At 49.0% G+C, this 15,665-nt stretch overlaps 1 protein-coding gene across 1 annotated transcript in view; it reads left to right on the top strand.

Moving 5' to 3' along the window:
* Window positions 1-6,373: 6,373 nt before the first annotated feature.
* LOC149363982 (cytochrome P450 4V2-like) overlaps window positions 6,374-15,665 on the top strand; it is a 284,143-nt gene continuing 274,851 nt past the window's right edge. The window contains exon 1 of the mRNA XM_089573973.1: window positions 6,374-6,443. The gene's annotated coding sequence lies outside the window, so the exon portion shown is untranslated. The remainder of the gene's footprint in view (window positions 6,444-15,665) is intronic.

Here is a 15,665-nt window from a genome sequence, read left to right as displayed (position 1 = left end):
TCTATGGCAGATCTACACAGTTTGTGTCCCGTACGTGTAGCTAAAACAGTACGAAGTGACACAAGCGTACGCTACGTAGACTTCTCCCGTTTACGTACGTGAAGGTTCTACGTACGTAAAACTAAAACTGTCTGTTGTACAGATGTTAGTGTACTCAAGGCATCTGTTGTTCAGTTAATGATAACTGGCAACAAAGCATGGCACGGCGCAAGCGTTTGGTGCAGAAACCTAATTGGGAGAGCTTGCTTACCCTGTGGCTGTGTGCTCACGGCTCTGGGTTGGTCGCTTACAGCGGGGGTTGGATGTGACTGATGGTCTTTGTGGAAGGGATCCATGGGTGTGCATGCACCCGCCAAAAGGTAAGGTATGGTTGGGGAAACTGTGCTTGTCTTGGCCTTGGGAGAAAAATCAAAATTGAGTTCGAGAAAAGGAAAGGGCGAAAGTAATTGTCTGGCTTCTTGGTGGACACCTCCGTGGTGGAAGGGATGGAGTGAAAGAATGAAGAAAGGGGCTGTAGTGGAGGGTCCCAGAATAATTTCGACCACTGGAGGATCTTCAGTGCTCACATCGCAGTACACATGGGAGAGGAGTTTATTCAGTTTTAACCATTAACAAAGGGGGAAGAAGGAAGGTCTTAGCAAGGTGGAAAATGCGGTTGGCAGGTACATGTCTGTTATAACAAGGAGGGGGTCAAGCGCAGTGTTGCCAAATCTGGGAGGAATAGTGAGAGAAAATACACTTTATTACGCAGCTTTTGTGTCAAGCCGCCAAGTTGGTAATGGTCTTAAAGCAGGTCCGAGGGGAGAGAGATTTGACGATTAACTGGTTGATGGGCATTCAAAAAGAGTTGGTCCGAGCCGATATGCTGAGCAAATCTGCAGGCATCCGGAACAGTAAGCGGCGTCGCTCGTGGACAAATAATGTGGTTTTTTAATTGATGGAAATGGGCGCCGAACGTACTTCTGGTTAAAGCAATGTTCAAGCATTGTTCACATACAATGATTGAGAAACTCTGGTCCTACCGGTCAGTATGCCTACCCGTAGTCTGAAGCTGGCGCTCGCATTCATCATCCCTTTTTCTGACTTACCGCCTTGCGTAAACAAGCCTACAACTAATGCAAAAGACATTGTGGACTGCAGCTTGCATTTCATGCCAAATCATCGCGCAGTTACTGCCTGAACACATTTAGCTACAGTGATGAACAAGATATTTCAGTGTTTATAATTTCACTTTTTTTTTTACCGCACTAAAATTTGCGCACTATGCTAGTGAGACGACAAAGTCGAGCTTTTTACACAACAGCAACCAATTTTTATTATGATTTTAGGCCTTTAGCCCTGGTTGTTTTATTTTGGTGTCAGATTTTTGTGTTCTGTGTGTTTACAATGTCTAAGGCCCCATAACCACGGAGTAAAAATTTAAACGTCGAGGTATAAGTATTAATTGACTTAGTGGTATGGCATCAAAACAGCACATCAGGGCTTAGTGAGTGTAAAATGCGAAAGGGGCTGCTTTGGTTGCTGCAATTCACAACAAAGAAGTGATCGAAAAAGTCTTGTTTTGCAGTGTGGCGGACTCTAAAGCAGCTTTTTGCTTCTGAGCAATAGATGAATCTAGCATGCCACGTAAAATACAACCCATTTTCACCTTGAGTTAGTGTCATTTCACCTAGTTGTTGCTCACAGGCGAGTATTCCAGGCTATCTTACGCCACGTCAACACCCGCATGTTAAAAACTTGCATAGCCCCAATGGACCACACATATCCGCCGGACATCCCATTTAGATCCGAGCTCCACGGCCCAGATTGGATGTTGACAGGACGTCTGATGGATGTCTTTTAAGCAATAATCAAAATTCATTTGTAATGAACCAATGGATATCCGGCGGATATCAGCTTTTGGACGTCCGACAGAAGCGAATCAGTTGATGTCCACTGCTTCATTTGTTCTGCATGGGCGCGGTCATCTGCTGCATTTTTTTTCTCACAATTGTTATGGACACATGTGCCATGTTGTTGAACTCATGGGCATGTATTGTGAGGATAAGTATTTGGTATTTCAGTAGAAAGTATTTTTTTCTGAACTGAAATACACTGCGCGTTTTTTTAGAAGAGACAGTACGAACGCTGGTCCTGTCTCCGGCGTTCGTCCTGCCTCTTTTACCTTCGTCCGTGTCGTTTTAAGCCGTTGGAATGTCTCACAGTTGTACTAGCAACAAACTAGCCAACCAACTAGTTTTCCTTCCTCCATGAACTAGCCCAACTTTCTACACTGTGTCAGATGCCTACCACTCATCTAGACACCATATGCCTACTCTGCATCAATTTTTGTGAGTGTATGCTGAGCATGGAGGGAGGAAAGTTTTCCTTCCTCCTACACTATACTTCCTCCATGAGCGCTTTACTGCATGGTTGACAGTTCCACTGCTGTATGCCACCAGAAAAGTGCTTTTTGGCGCGAAGGCAGCTGACATCCGGTGGGCGGCGCTTTTCACACGAAGTACTTCTGGCATTAACGGGAGCACACGATAGGGACACGAAGCAGTAAAATAGCTGCTGAGCAGACACTATAAAAAGATCTCAATCAGAGGCACACAGCAGGTAACCGACACACGAGCCACACCACTCGAGAAACTAGCGTCCATCATGGCAAGAGTTTCAAATGAGGGGTGGGCAACAACTGCTGTTGTTGCCATTGCCCGCGAAACTACAACCAGCGATGTCCGACAGACGCCTAAGATCCTTACGTCCGTGCCGAATCCCGACATCCACGGGAAGAACGAAGCATGCTTGGAAACGGACTGCCGAGTCGGGATGTCAGCGGGATTCGCAGAGGTCTTCCCTCCGTAGGCATCTCGAAATGCGGTCAAAAAGGCACAATTGATTTAAAAAATTGGTTGGGGTTCAATTCGGCTGAACCTAGTTTGCAGAACGGAAGCTCGATTAAGCATGGTCAGACACGGTTTACTGTGGTTTAACGTTTCCTCGCTCTATCCTTCGCCAACGCGCCCTATAGATGTTCGTGATCATAAGAATCATCAGATTCAATCAGCCCTCTACGATACACTGCCGAAGCACTGGCTCCAGCGCGAAACTCCTCCACAGCTATCTGCGAACGTCAAAAAACGCCTCGCGCTTTTTATTATCCTATCAGATGAACGGTGAGTCACGTGGTTCAGCCTTACTGCGAGATGAGCGTTTAATCACGTTGTTCAACGCAGATGCGAAGGCGAGCGAACGTCTCCGGCTTCGCGCGCCGCCGTTGTGCCGAGGAGCGCCGAGTCGAACCCGACCTCGGCGGCCGCGTTTCGGTGGAGGCGGAACGCAAAAGGTGCCCGTGTGCTGTGCTATGGCAGAGCACGTTAATGATCCCCAGGCGGTGGTGGTGGTGAAACTTTATTTGCAACAGGGGAGTTTGGGACACAAAGGTCCGTGGGCCCCCGCACGGCCCCACTGCACTCAAACGTTCATGTCCCGGAGGCTCATGACGCTGGCAGCCCGGCCTACGGCGATGGCTTGCTTGTCCGGGTCCTCAGAACGCAGTAGGGTCTCCCAAGCCTCCCAAGTGGTAAGGTGCTCCAGGCCCCGCGGAGGAGGATCCGCCTGGCAGAGGAAAAGGATATGGTCGAGAGTGGTTTTGGGGTGGTGGCAGAGGGTACAGAAGGGGTTTGTGTGGACTTGGTGATAGCGCGAGTGTATATAAGGGGAGGGTAAAGTACGTGTTTGGAGCCTCCTCCAAAGTGTCTGATGATAATTGTCGAGGGAGGGATGGGGTGGAGGGTAGAGCCGACGCTCGGCTTTGCAGGCCTGCGTCATTTCACTGAATGAGTGCATGCGCTCCCGCGAGAACCCCAGATCGGAGGCCGCCGGAGCCCGGTTGAGAGACCTCGCGCTAAAGCGTTGGCGGCCTCGTTTCCGGGATTCCCGGTGTAGGCAGGCACCCATATCAGCTCCATGTGGCGGGGCGGGTGTGCGGCGAGGGAGTTCAGTATGCGAAATGCAGGTACGTGAACTCTTCCGCGAGCAAAATTTAGTATGGCAGTTTTAGAGTCTGATAGTATATATCGGGCCTCCGTGCGTGTGATGGCTAGGGCAATGGCGGCCTCCTCTGAAGTGGCAGTAGGGGATATGTGAAGGGTGGCAATCGGTTGGAGGGAGGGGTTCGCGATGGCTACAACCGCGTCCTCGCCCGTGCATACGACATCCACCCAAACGGCATACGGTTCCGTGCCATAGTGTTTGTGGAGTGCCCGTGCGCGAGCTCTGCGGCGGGGTTCGTGGTAGGTGGGGGGCATGTTTTTGGGGAGGTGTTTAATAAGTAATTCGCGGTGAATGTGGCGGTGGACCTGGAGCTGTGTGGGATCCGTGGCTGGTAGGCGGATACCGAGGGTGTGTAGGATGGTCGAAGTTATTCCGGAGACCTCCACTATGGCACCTCTTTCTCTCTTTCTTCTTTCAATCCCACCTTCCTCCCTTCTCTACCACGCGTTTCAGGTGTCCACCGAGATATGTGAGAGAGATACTGCGCCATTTCCTTTACTCAAAAACCAGTTTACCGCTTGAAGGTCATTATTCGGAGCGACATGACGAGATTTTGCACAGGAGGAGTAGAGCGTCCGCTCCAAAAATTCAGAGGGCACTCAGCGCTGCTTGCATGCTGTGAAGTTGAGCTCGACGCAGGTTGTGCGCTGAGAAATGAAAAACGAAGACGCGCCTTCGAATACCGATTCCACAGAAGTACGAGTGAAACAGTCGGACACTCGGTTCGAATACCTGTCGCGATATACCCTCCAAGAAACGTATGCTATATGGGGCGAGAATTCGTATTACACCTCCCGCGACGGTGTACGATGAACGGTTGCGTCACGATTTTAACGTGATAGCGTTAAGGGCGCCGTGTCGCAGAAAAGCCGGTGTCGTCGTCGGCGGCGTTGGCCGTGAGCGAAAGATCCCAGAAGCATTAATTAATAAAACCGAGTAGGTAATTGGTCGAGTTGGGGAATTCAACGAGCCAGCGCCTCGCAGTTAAGCGCGTAGCAAAGTACGTTTCCGCTACTTTTCCTCTTCGCTTGGCGCGCACGTAGCGCCATCAGGCGGCGCCCACTAAAACCACTGCTTCCTCCTCGCAATGTACGCCACTGCCACACCAGATAGCGTGCGACGGCAGCGCCTCCTAAAGCCCTAGCGCCTCCCGCTCGTCTCGTTCAGCCTCCCTACATCCCCCTACCCCTTCCCCTGGTCCCCAAGAGTGATGCCACCAACTGGCCAACATACGCCGGGACCAGTTTCCCCTCCCAAGAATAACCCAAATCAATCAATCAATCAATCAATCAATCAATCAATCAATCAATCAATCAATCAATCAATCAATCAATCAATCAGGCGCAGTGGGGCCGTGCGGGGACGCAAGAATCACGCGGTGAGAGGAAAACAACGCAGCGCACATCCAAGGCGCTTTCACCACGAAGCTTGCGGCTAGCTGCCCGTTCGTTCGGCGCGCAAGCTATGCTGGCGTTCGTGGCATCGGGTTTGTCGAGAACGGTGTGCCGACGAACTACGACCGCAACTTGAGTCCCACGCGTTTCGGCAAGGCGCCTGGCAGCGCTTCTATGTGCTTTGCCGCTCCGCACGTCCGTTTCACCGTACGTAGCATCAGCAGCATCCTTCTGCGTATATGGGAATTAACCCATTACGCTATCACGTCATACCCTCAAAGCGGAGCTTCAGTGTCCTCTCCAATTTTTTAACTTGACGGCAGGCATACCAAATGCCTAACAGAGAGATCGCACTCTAGCGCGCCAGTAGATATATGCAGATGACATCGGAATTTGGTTTTCCGGCTATCAACACATGCGAGCCCGACACTTCACCGTGCTCACAGGTATCGAGGGTAGACTCGCATGTCGTCACAGGCGCCATGTTGTTGTCTAGCATGTTGTCCAGCGTGTAGCTGCAGCTTTGCATACCAGAGCAGGAGACGATAATCTCTTTAGACCCGCCTTAACAGCTCCCATGCTGCTAATTTAGCCACGCGCACTTTTTTGGTGCCGTTCTTGCCTCCCCATTTGAATGGCGAAAACCTGTAGACTGAACTGCCTCGTAAATACTACACAGAAAAAAACCCACATTCAAAGAAACGCATTGCAAGGACATAATGGAAAAATCGTCCGTCCTCAGAGGTTGAGCTGTACGCAGGCTTGGATCGTAAGTTGCCTAACGTGTTCCAACTACGATTAATTTCCTCCTTCGAGTCCTAATTTAATCGTATTGAAGTTCTACACTAAAAGATCGAACGGAGAGATGTTTGTGTATCGCAAGTGGTTACGAATCTACCATTCGCAGCGGCGAACGATAAGTTCTCGAGTCGTTATCGCTTCCTCTCCGCTGCTTGCCTCACAGCGCCTATTGAAGCAACTTGGTCGCCTAGGAGAGACGTATAGCGGGTGAGTTCTCCAAAACCTCCGTAAAAGGACAGGTTCTCGGGCTTACTCGGCGCCTAACACTTTTTCTGCCTTGGGTCTCCGTTTCCTAAAAGAAAACGCAGTGCTTCAAATCTGCATTGGTCATCTGGAGCCCAGTCTTGCTTCTAATGGTCCTACTGCTTGCTTTATAGCTATGCGCAGCGCACCTTTGGCGGAAATACGTTCGTTATAGCTGATTCATTTAGAAAAAGGAATTTAAAGACCATTTGCAAATTTTAACTGTGGAATCTTTGCACTGGATTTGCCGACCTAGCACAGTGGCCTTTTAAATGCCGTCTTGGAGAGCTGCATGGGGTGACCACAGTACCAAATTATTTGTGCGCTACACGATGACCGAAAACGACGCCATTGAGACGGAGTTTGCCCGGCTAAGCGTGCGGCGATACTGATCCGAATTTCAACTTCGAGAGCGTGGTGTACTTTTGGAAAGGTCGCGCCTGAGTTCACTGCATTTTATACAGCAACAACACATCCGGATATTTCTCGTATGTTTTCAGTCAGTACCTTCGCACATAGGCCTCCTGGGTAGTTGAAGTGGCCGTCAGCTTCGCCGATGAAGTGCTATCCGCTGAGTCAATGAAGAAGGTAGGCTGTGATACAAGAGGATACTAAAAAAAAAGTCTGACCATCCAGTTTATATCGCCGTGGTCTCCGTCCAGCCTACTCTTTGAGACCAAGGAGCTAAAGGGGGCAGAAGCCACGCTACTATATACTGCATTCGCACGGCCTTCGCTTGGGCTGGTGTCGCGTGGATGTATACTACAGGACTCTCATCACCCCTCTATGTTCTTCGAGCATTGTTTGGGTGCATCAGCAGTTCTGTTACGCGCTGTCAGGGACACGACGAAGAGGAGGGCTCGGCTTGCCTCTCTGAAGAGAGGCGTGGTGAAATATGATCTGGAAACGTTTGATAAATGCTGTACTGGGACTGGGACATTCCATCCTTTTTAGGCGCACATGGGGAGGTACGTTGCTTGCTGGGATACATGTCTACACAGGGCATCTTTCCCGTGGCGGAACCGCAAAAAGAGCAAAACGCTGAGGCAGCGCATGAGTATCGAGCGTTGGCAATATCGAACGAATACTGTGCCATTAGCCATCGTCGCAATATCCGGTACAAATTTTTCGTTATATCTGGATATCTACTACGTATACAGCGCAAGACGACAAATCATTTGACTGAATTTCTTTGGAGGAGAAATTCTAGAGGCCCGTGTACTGTGCGATGTCAGTGCACGTTAAAGAACCCCAGGCGATCGAAATTTCCGGAGCCCTCCACTACGGCGTCTCTCATAGCCTTAGTCGCTTTGGGACGTTAAACCCCATAAACCAAACCAAACCATCATTTGACACCACTTCGTTATGTCCTACGCCAATTAGTTTGGCCGTAATGGATGTTTTAAGTTTCAAGAACTCACGGCTTGGGGAACCAAAGGTCACCGGTGCGAATCCCCCATGATGCGCAACGCTTTGATTCGACTAGTAATCTTATGCTCCGTAACGCACTGAATCGTTTTATACCACTCCGAACATTCTACGCCAATTATATGGTCCGCAATCTGTGTACCAATGGTACCACCCACTGGTTCCACTTGAATGACAATGTTTCATACTAACGCGACCTTTAGTATGCGAGTATTAGTTAACGCTTTAAAATTATGTGGCTGATTTCCCGGTTCCTTCGGCGCTGGTCCACCCGCTTCATCGTCGCGGGCAGGGGTTGTGTGGTACGCGTGTTTCGTACACGATGTTCGCTCGTTATGTTCGTGCCCGAAGTTTGTGCGCGAGGTGTGTGTGCGTTGTCCGCGCGTTTGTGCGCGTTATGTTTGTGCGCGCTATGTTCGCGCCCGGAGTTTGTGCGCGTGGTGTGTGAGCGTTGTTCGCGCGTTATGTTTGTGCGCGGGTATTTGTGCGCGGTATTTCCATCCGGCGTGCTTCCCCCGCGCGTATGGACCCCCTGAACTTTCTTGGACATCTCGTGGTTTTGGACTCTAAGTTCCCTGCGCGTGTGTGTGTGCACCGGGCGACATCAGTAGCCGCAATGTTTGTTTGTCTTTGTAGAGGGACCGATTTCCCTTTTTGGTCTTGGGTTCAATAAACTTCTCTTAACATAAATAAATTTATGGCAGTAGCGGTAGCAGCTCGAGCCTTTTCTAGGTGCTATATGAATGGAGAGAGAACTGTGCCACGGACAGTTGCCTTCAATTCAATATTAATCCGAAGTCACTCTGAAGGAATTGCCATGAGTACAACACTACTCAGGTAGCAACAAAAGAGATCGAGCATGTCTCTACGATGGGAGTTGGAACAGGCGGTATAGAGGCGTGACATACCTCGTGAAATGTTCGGGTCGAAAGATGATTTAAAATCAGTCTTATTGATGGCGCCGAAAATTCCGTCTACAAGTAAACTACATCAAGACTTAAACAATACGAATATAGCTTTAACAAGGTAAACAGTTGGACTGGTCGGTGCATGATCTTTTTCATGACAACAGTGCTTGCACAGGACGGAACTGCGTCGTGTTGTGTCCCTATTTCGGATCTGTACTGTGTAAGCGATGCACGTCTGAATTGCAATGCGATTGCTACAGTCAGTTTTCTACACGGGGGCTGTCTCAGTTCTGCAAAACAGTATCTTATGTTCGAGAGCCCAAAGCACAAATTTGCCCTGCAGACGCACCTGTGCGCGATAGAGACTTTAGCTAAGCGTCATTCAGGTGTATACAACTTTTGAGCATACTGCATTGTGACTCCAAGACGCATATCACGTGGACAAATACAATTACTGTACTCAGCAGCATGTTAAAATCCTGATCTGTCAAACTGAGTCCAAAAGCTACAACATGGCCGAAACAACTTCGGACTTCCGTAACTAAAATGAAAACCAGTAGATTCTGTTGCTTTCAGCATTTGACACAAAACAAATATATCATAATGAGGCATGCAGATCATGAACATTTCAGTGAACTAGAAGCATGCTAACAACACAATATTATGTTGTGTGTACCTCTTCAAACATCATAGCTGTTAAAAAGCGCGATTGCAACGTCTTCGACGCCCACGCAGCAACTTCACACCTGTACTAACGCCCATATCGTAGCATTCAAATACATTCAGAACACCTAGAATAAAACAAACGCAAAAAAAAAAAGCAGCCAGCAGATAGTCGTTGTGCATGCTATTGGTCAGTCATGCAGCTTTATTAACACAGGGCGTGGGCTTAAGTTAGCAATTGATTGGTCTCAGTGCTGCGCCCCACTTTCTAACTGACGTCAGAGAAATACCAACTTATCGGCTGCTAAAAACGTGCGTTCCGAAATTTGGGTTCACGACATACATGAATTGTTAGCAGGGAAACACATTCATCCCTTCCCAGATAATTAACACTCCTTTAAAACTTGACAGAACGACGAAGCAGACCCTTGTATGCCTATAGGAGGTATTCACTGAGGCCGCGCTACCAGACGGCATGAGCGTCGTCGCGGCAAGCGCGCCATGTTTGCGGTCGTTTCAGGCCAGCTCGCGTGGTGTCACGGTGCGCCGTGAGGTACCCGGCCGAACTGTTTGTGATCCGTAACATATTTGTACGTTGTTGAATACGTCAGCGACCACTTTTCTTTGTGGAGCGCGTATTGTGCATGAAGTTTGTAGCAGAATTCTTCTGCGCTGTGATATAATCGAGCTGCCTCAACTCGGCAGCAAAACTGGCCGGCTGCGGTGCTCGCAAGAATGTACACGACTTGCAGCTTTTAATATCAGTTGATAACTCTCAGGTAGTCATGCAGGGCACATCGTGGATAAACAGCACGATTAACTGCCGAAATTTCAAAACTGCCACCGCAGAAATTGATAATTCAAGCGCCTGTAGTCCGCGAACTGCTGACGCTTCTCAGACGGTCTTTTAGCAGAAAGGCAAAGCGTCATAGCTGCCTTATTTACACGACAGAACGGTCAAACAAATACTGCCATGCGCTCGCAGCACGAACGGCAGACACAGCGAGAATGTTTTGCAGTTTTGATTGTAGATACGTAGCGCTGCTTCGTATGCACAAGAAGTCTAGCGCTTTCGCAGCAACGCAGTGTGCAGCCATTCCGCTAGATTCAGTAGTAACTTCACTTTCGGTAGATAGAGATGACAAGTTAAGCTACAGCTAAGTGAACAGACCCTTCGAATTACTCACCTCTTCAAAAACGGCACTTCAGCCGCCGGCACCACGGACGTCGGCACCCCCAGCACGGCTCTTGGACTCACCCGCTTGTCAAGTAATTGCACCCTCTCATAGGTTAGTATCATTTAATTCCTTGGCCTGCCAGCAAACTTAAGCCGTGCACAAGGTGGGCCTCGATACCGGTGAATTCAACGCGCGGCAGCTGTCCTGTACGTACGTACGTCTCACACAGCGCCGGCGCCTCCGCTTTCTTACGGGCCGACCTTTTCACAAAATGGAACCTTTTGAGCGTGGCCGCTCTTTTCTGCTTCGCGCAGTCCCCGGAACACCCTCTCAGTAACTCGGTGTTACGGGCCGGACAGTAATTATCTATGGCGAGACGCGAAATACACTCGCATTTCACACATCACCGGCTATTTAACGCTGCGGCTGGCTGCGGCGGCCGCGCGCGCGACCACCAACATGGCGAATGCCGCGATGGCCGCTAGCGCCCCTTGCGGATGACGTCATGTGAATACCTCCTATAGAGGGAAGCCATGCTTCGCGCAAATCCAGCCGGCATGCACAGTACATACGAATGCGATCGCTTGCTCAGAAAGATGCACATCCCTATGGTATACACCTTTTCACTGCTTACAACTTCGTTGGGTGCCGCGCGTGCACAGTATTCTGCCTGTGTGAAATCCGCCTGTCGGAACGCTGCTGGCACAGCCCCATGACAACAGGCCTTTTGCGCTGCTTACGGGGCGCCACGAAAATGGCGCTAAAAAGCGCCCTCTGTGCGTCTGCTGGGGAGTGTAAATCACCCCGTCTGCTTCAGAATGCATGCAACCGATACGGACCCACTATCTTCAGCTGTATGACGGCCCGGATTACAAAACCGCACTGTAACCCCGCTTCGTGGGGGGCTTTGAAAGAAGACGGTAGAGCCGAACATTGGAATTAATGTTCGTGGCTACGACGTACACAGGAGTAGCGATGGTGACGATGTTTCAAGACGGAGTGCTGCAAGGCGAGATCGACGTCGCATATTTTCATTATTTCGTTGGGAGCCACGCGCAGCGCTCTTTTTGCAAAATTATGCTACAGCCGACTCACAGTGAGGCCCGTCATTTTTGTCGAGTTTTTTCTCACTCACGAAGGGAATGAAATGAGCGCGAGTGGACGCAGAAAGCCAGCGAGACACGCGCTGCAGTACAGGCAGGGCCGTATCCTTGTGCTACCCAGCCAACTTTTTTTTTTGTCACCACTAGGCGGCACTACTCTCAATACTCCAGCGTAGGAAGACTAAATGCTAGCCTGACTTAGTGTTTCGCTTTAATTTCTCTTTAAGAGAAAGCATGATAGGAAATATGTCTAAAAACCAATAGAATCAGGTGCTGAATGCGTGCTGTGCTTTGAGTGCCGACATGGACAAATAAAAAGCAACTGCGCGTTTCCAATTCAACTTTGGTGCAGGCCATATGCATCCTGTGCGCCTTTTTATTCTATCCAGAAAAAGGGAAGGCTGCACTGGAGCGACAAGCCGGTTATCTTGGCAAGAGAGAAAGTATATTCCGTATACTTGACAAAAAAAAAAAAATGCAGATCATGCAAGCTAGCACAGGAACTTGTCGACATGGTTTTTACACCTCGTTGCAGCGGCATCTTGCAGCGCTGGCGGCGTATTCCGTAGTTTGAGTATGCGCGTTCGCCTATCAACTGAGCCATCGCAGGCTATGCATGCGCTGCTTAAAACGCACGTGAGCTATTTCCTGCCCAAATAGCAAACATCTAGGTCTCAGCCTCAAGAAAGCGCACAACACGCTTTCGAGTGCACATATCCCAGGCGAATTTACAAGGCCAAATAAATCGGTCTCTTTTTATACCCTTTCGAAATGTCTTATCGGTAATGCATATTATTCCACATGCTCTTCGAAAAGACGTTTTTGAGACATTATGTGCTACCTGGGCTAGTCCCACCAGCAGCTACCCACGTATTGAACCTCAACAATCCCGCACGCTTTCAGGTATGGGGACGATATGACCTTTACTTCGCTATGGTCCTGCTATCAGATTTACTATGTTACATAATGCCCTACCAAAATATCCATACAGTATTCAATATGAAAATTATCTCCTAAAACGAGCGTCACCATTTGTGGCGCCCATCCAAGAGGTTTTACGGGTTGCGCTGGTCGAAAGAGAGTTTGTAGTATGGATAAATAACAAACCAAGTGCTGTAAGTTTTCCCCACCAATGCATTCTTTATTTTTTGCCCCATATTCTGGTTGTGAAACAAAAGTAGCAAGGTGTCATAAACGCAAAATTATTCAGTGCATGATCTTTCACTCGAATCACGTCAGTGGAATGCCGTGTGCCGACGATTTGCTGTTACGCATTAGCTGGAGCGCCACATTTTGTATTATCGGAATACTTTAGAATTACATTTTTTGGTTCTTTGGGCTGCAGTGGGCCGTTCTGGGGAGAAAATATCAAAGCCGGGAACTCGAATCCTTCCATAGCACGCCAACAGCTCCTCTCTAACCGCGCAATGCTGTCTCCATCCCGTTTTGTTGTGTGAAGACATAACGCACACATATTTCTGAGGTCAGGATCATCACCTGCGTTACGCTGCTTCAATCCCGCAACGCCATTTGTGCTCATGAAGGCATCTGCGAAGGTTTCCTAGACTATCACTTAACGAGGTTCTGCTTTACTTTCTTCTCGCCTTCGTTGCCGCTTGCTTCGCTCAGATCGTAAAAAAAAAAGAATATGCGGACGCTTGCATTGGAAGCAACGTTGGTGCTACATGTTTATTTGTCTGTGTCTTCTTTCACCACAAAGCAAATGTTGCTATTCTCATCGTACCTTTATTTGCACGCACAGAATAATGCGCGAGTGATTCCTACGAGAACCTGTTCCAACCTTCTTGTCTCGCTCTTTACCGGTACCGCCCTCCCTTCTTGTTTTTCTGTTTTTACTTTTCGCGCCGCAGTTACGTGGCAGTGGGACGTCATACCCTTCAAGACCAGTCAGCGACTTCTGTGGCAGACGCACGACGCCATCAGTGGGTCGTATCTCACTCTTCCTGTAGGGAAGTTTTGAGAGACACGATGACTGATGCGACAGAGTGGAGAGTAACACTTAGAAGCGTGCCGAATTATCAGCAAGAGGGTAAGGCTTGCTGTACAGCTCCTTGCCAGATCATCGATGGAAATCCGCAGAAGTCCAGCAACCTAGCAATAAATTTAGACTTTCGTCGACAAAAAGGACATTCAGCAAGGAACTGCACTTCTGGTTGCACGAAATAAAAGGGAGAACAGTCCGTACAAGATAGTGGCAGTTAGAGGAACCTTTCCGAAGGAAGAATATGGAGGAGTCAGAGCCAGCTTCGAGTACCAGGTTATCTTTTACTTGTAAGGCATACAGATAGACACAGGCAACGTGAAGCAAACCCGCCGCTTGATGCACTTGACATAGAATGTGAAATGTGTGGCGCCATCCCAATGCGGAACTCGAACGCCGCACGTGTCCGTTGTCTCCTCTCGACGCGGTTGCTTAACCAAAAGCACTGAGGGTTCATCCTTTCCCTATGGTGTATTTATCGCTAGCGTTGCGAAATGACCGCGTATCCTATCTGTGCTAGCTTACTGGCAGCGCTTACTTGCGTCGTTTAAAGGTTCACGCAATCCATCCGTGTGCGCCCTCAGATAAAGCCAATCTTACAGCGCCATTTTATGGCGAAAGTACCGTTCGCTAGTCGGGCGATAACTGAGCCGACGTGAAGAGCCCTGTGAAGAGAGGTTATGCCGGTGTGGAAAGGAGCTGCAGTTCTACGCCGTTTGAGATTGCTCCAGGTTGAGCTGCTCAACGTGATGTATTACGTGGGCGAATTCAAATCGATGTTGCTCAGCCTGCACACAGAAAACGGCGTCCTACTGAGAGCTGCAGTATAGCCATTTTTTAAAGGCCCCAATTTCTGAACAACACAAAAGGAAGCGCACGGGCTCCAGCGAAGGATTTTCGCTCCTTTAAATTCGGAGCCTATAATTAGGATACCTCCATGCAATGTTTATTGAGATTAGAAATAACTTCTAGGACTCTTTCTGACTGTATCGAGGTTTTTTGGGCGGCAAAAAACGAGTTTATAGCGGAGATAATTGCATTTAAAGCATTTTACGCCTCTAGGTTTAAACTCGTGACGTCACGGCCGCAAATAACTCTCTGATCACCATTTGAAAGTGGGCGGTGGTGTGCCCTCGCCCTTTCCGCCTACACCTGGTAGAAGCGACTCCGACATTCCAGAAAGATCGTCGTCGTGGCTGACTCATCCCTCCGGCGAGAGCAGCCACACACACACAAGGCGAGTCGCCCTCCAGGGGACTCCTTCTCTCCCGTTTTACGACCGCGCTGGCGAGATGGCGTGCGCACGGCGATGTTTTGTTTCTTTGTTTAAAAAAAATGCGTCGAATTTTGTGACAGCCATATCGTTGTGCTATCCAGCCAACTTTTTTTAACACCACTAGTCACTGTTCTCCATACTCCAGCGTAGGAAGACTGAATGCCTGCGTCAAGAAGGGCAAATCAGAAAAGGTAGAAACTGAAAAACATCGATGCCTGCGGAAGTACACTGGATTCTAGCGCCGTTATTTTCCCATGACTTTCAGCATGCGCTCTTGTGTGGTGATTGACTAGCCCGCCTGACTAGCCTGATTTAGCCTGACTTAGTGTTTCGCTTTAGTTTCTCTTTAAGAGAAAAGCGTGATAGGAAATATGTCGAAAAACCTTTTGAATCGGGTGCGGAATGCGTGCTGTGCTCTGAGTGCCGACATGGACAAATAAAAAGCAGCTGCGCGTTTCCAATTCAGCTTTGGTCCAGGGCATATAAATCCTGTGCGCCTTTTTTTTTCTATCCAGAAAGAGGGAAGGCTGCACTGGCGCGGCAAGCCGGTTATCTTGGCAAGAGAGAAAGTATATTCCGTATACTTGACAAAAAAAAAATGCAGATCGTGCAAGCTTGCACAGGAACT

This window comes from Amblyomma mixtum, chromosome 2 (assembly GCF_055824585.1).
Source record: "Amblyomma mixtum isolate Tamu chromosome 2, ASM5582458v1, whole genome shotgun sequence".
Taxonomy (NCBI): Eukaryota; Metazoa; Arthropoda; class Arachnida; order Ixodida; family Ixodidae; genus Amblyomma; species Amblyomma mixtum.
Note: the sequence above shows the minus strand (reverse complement) of the source record. Positions and strands in the feature narration are given on the sequence as shown.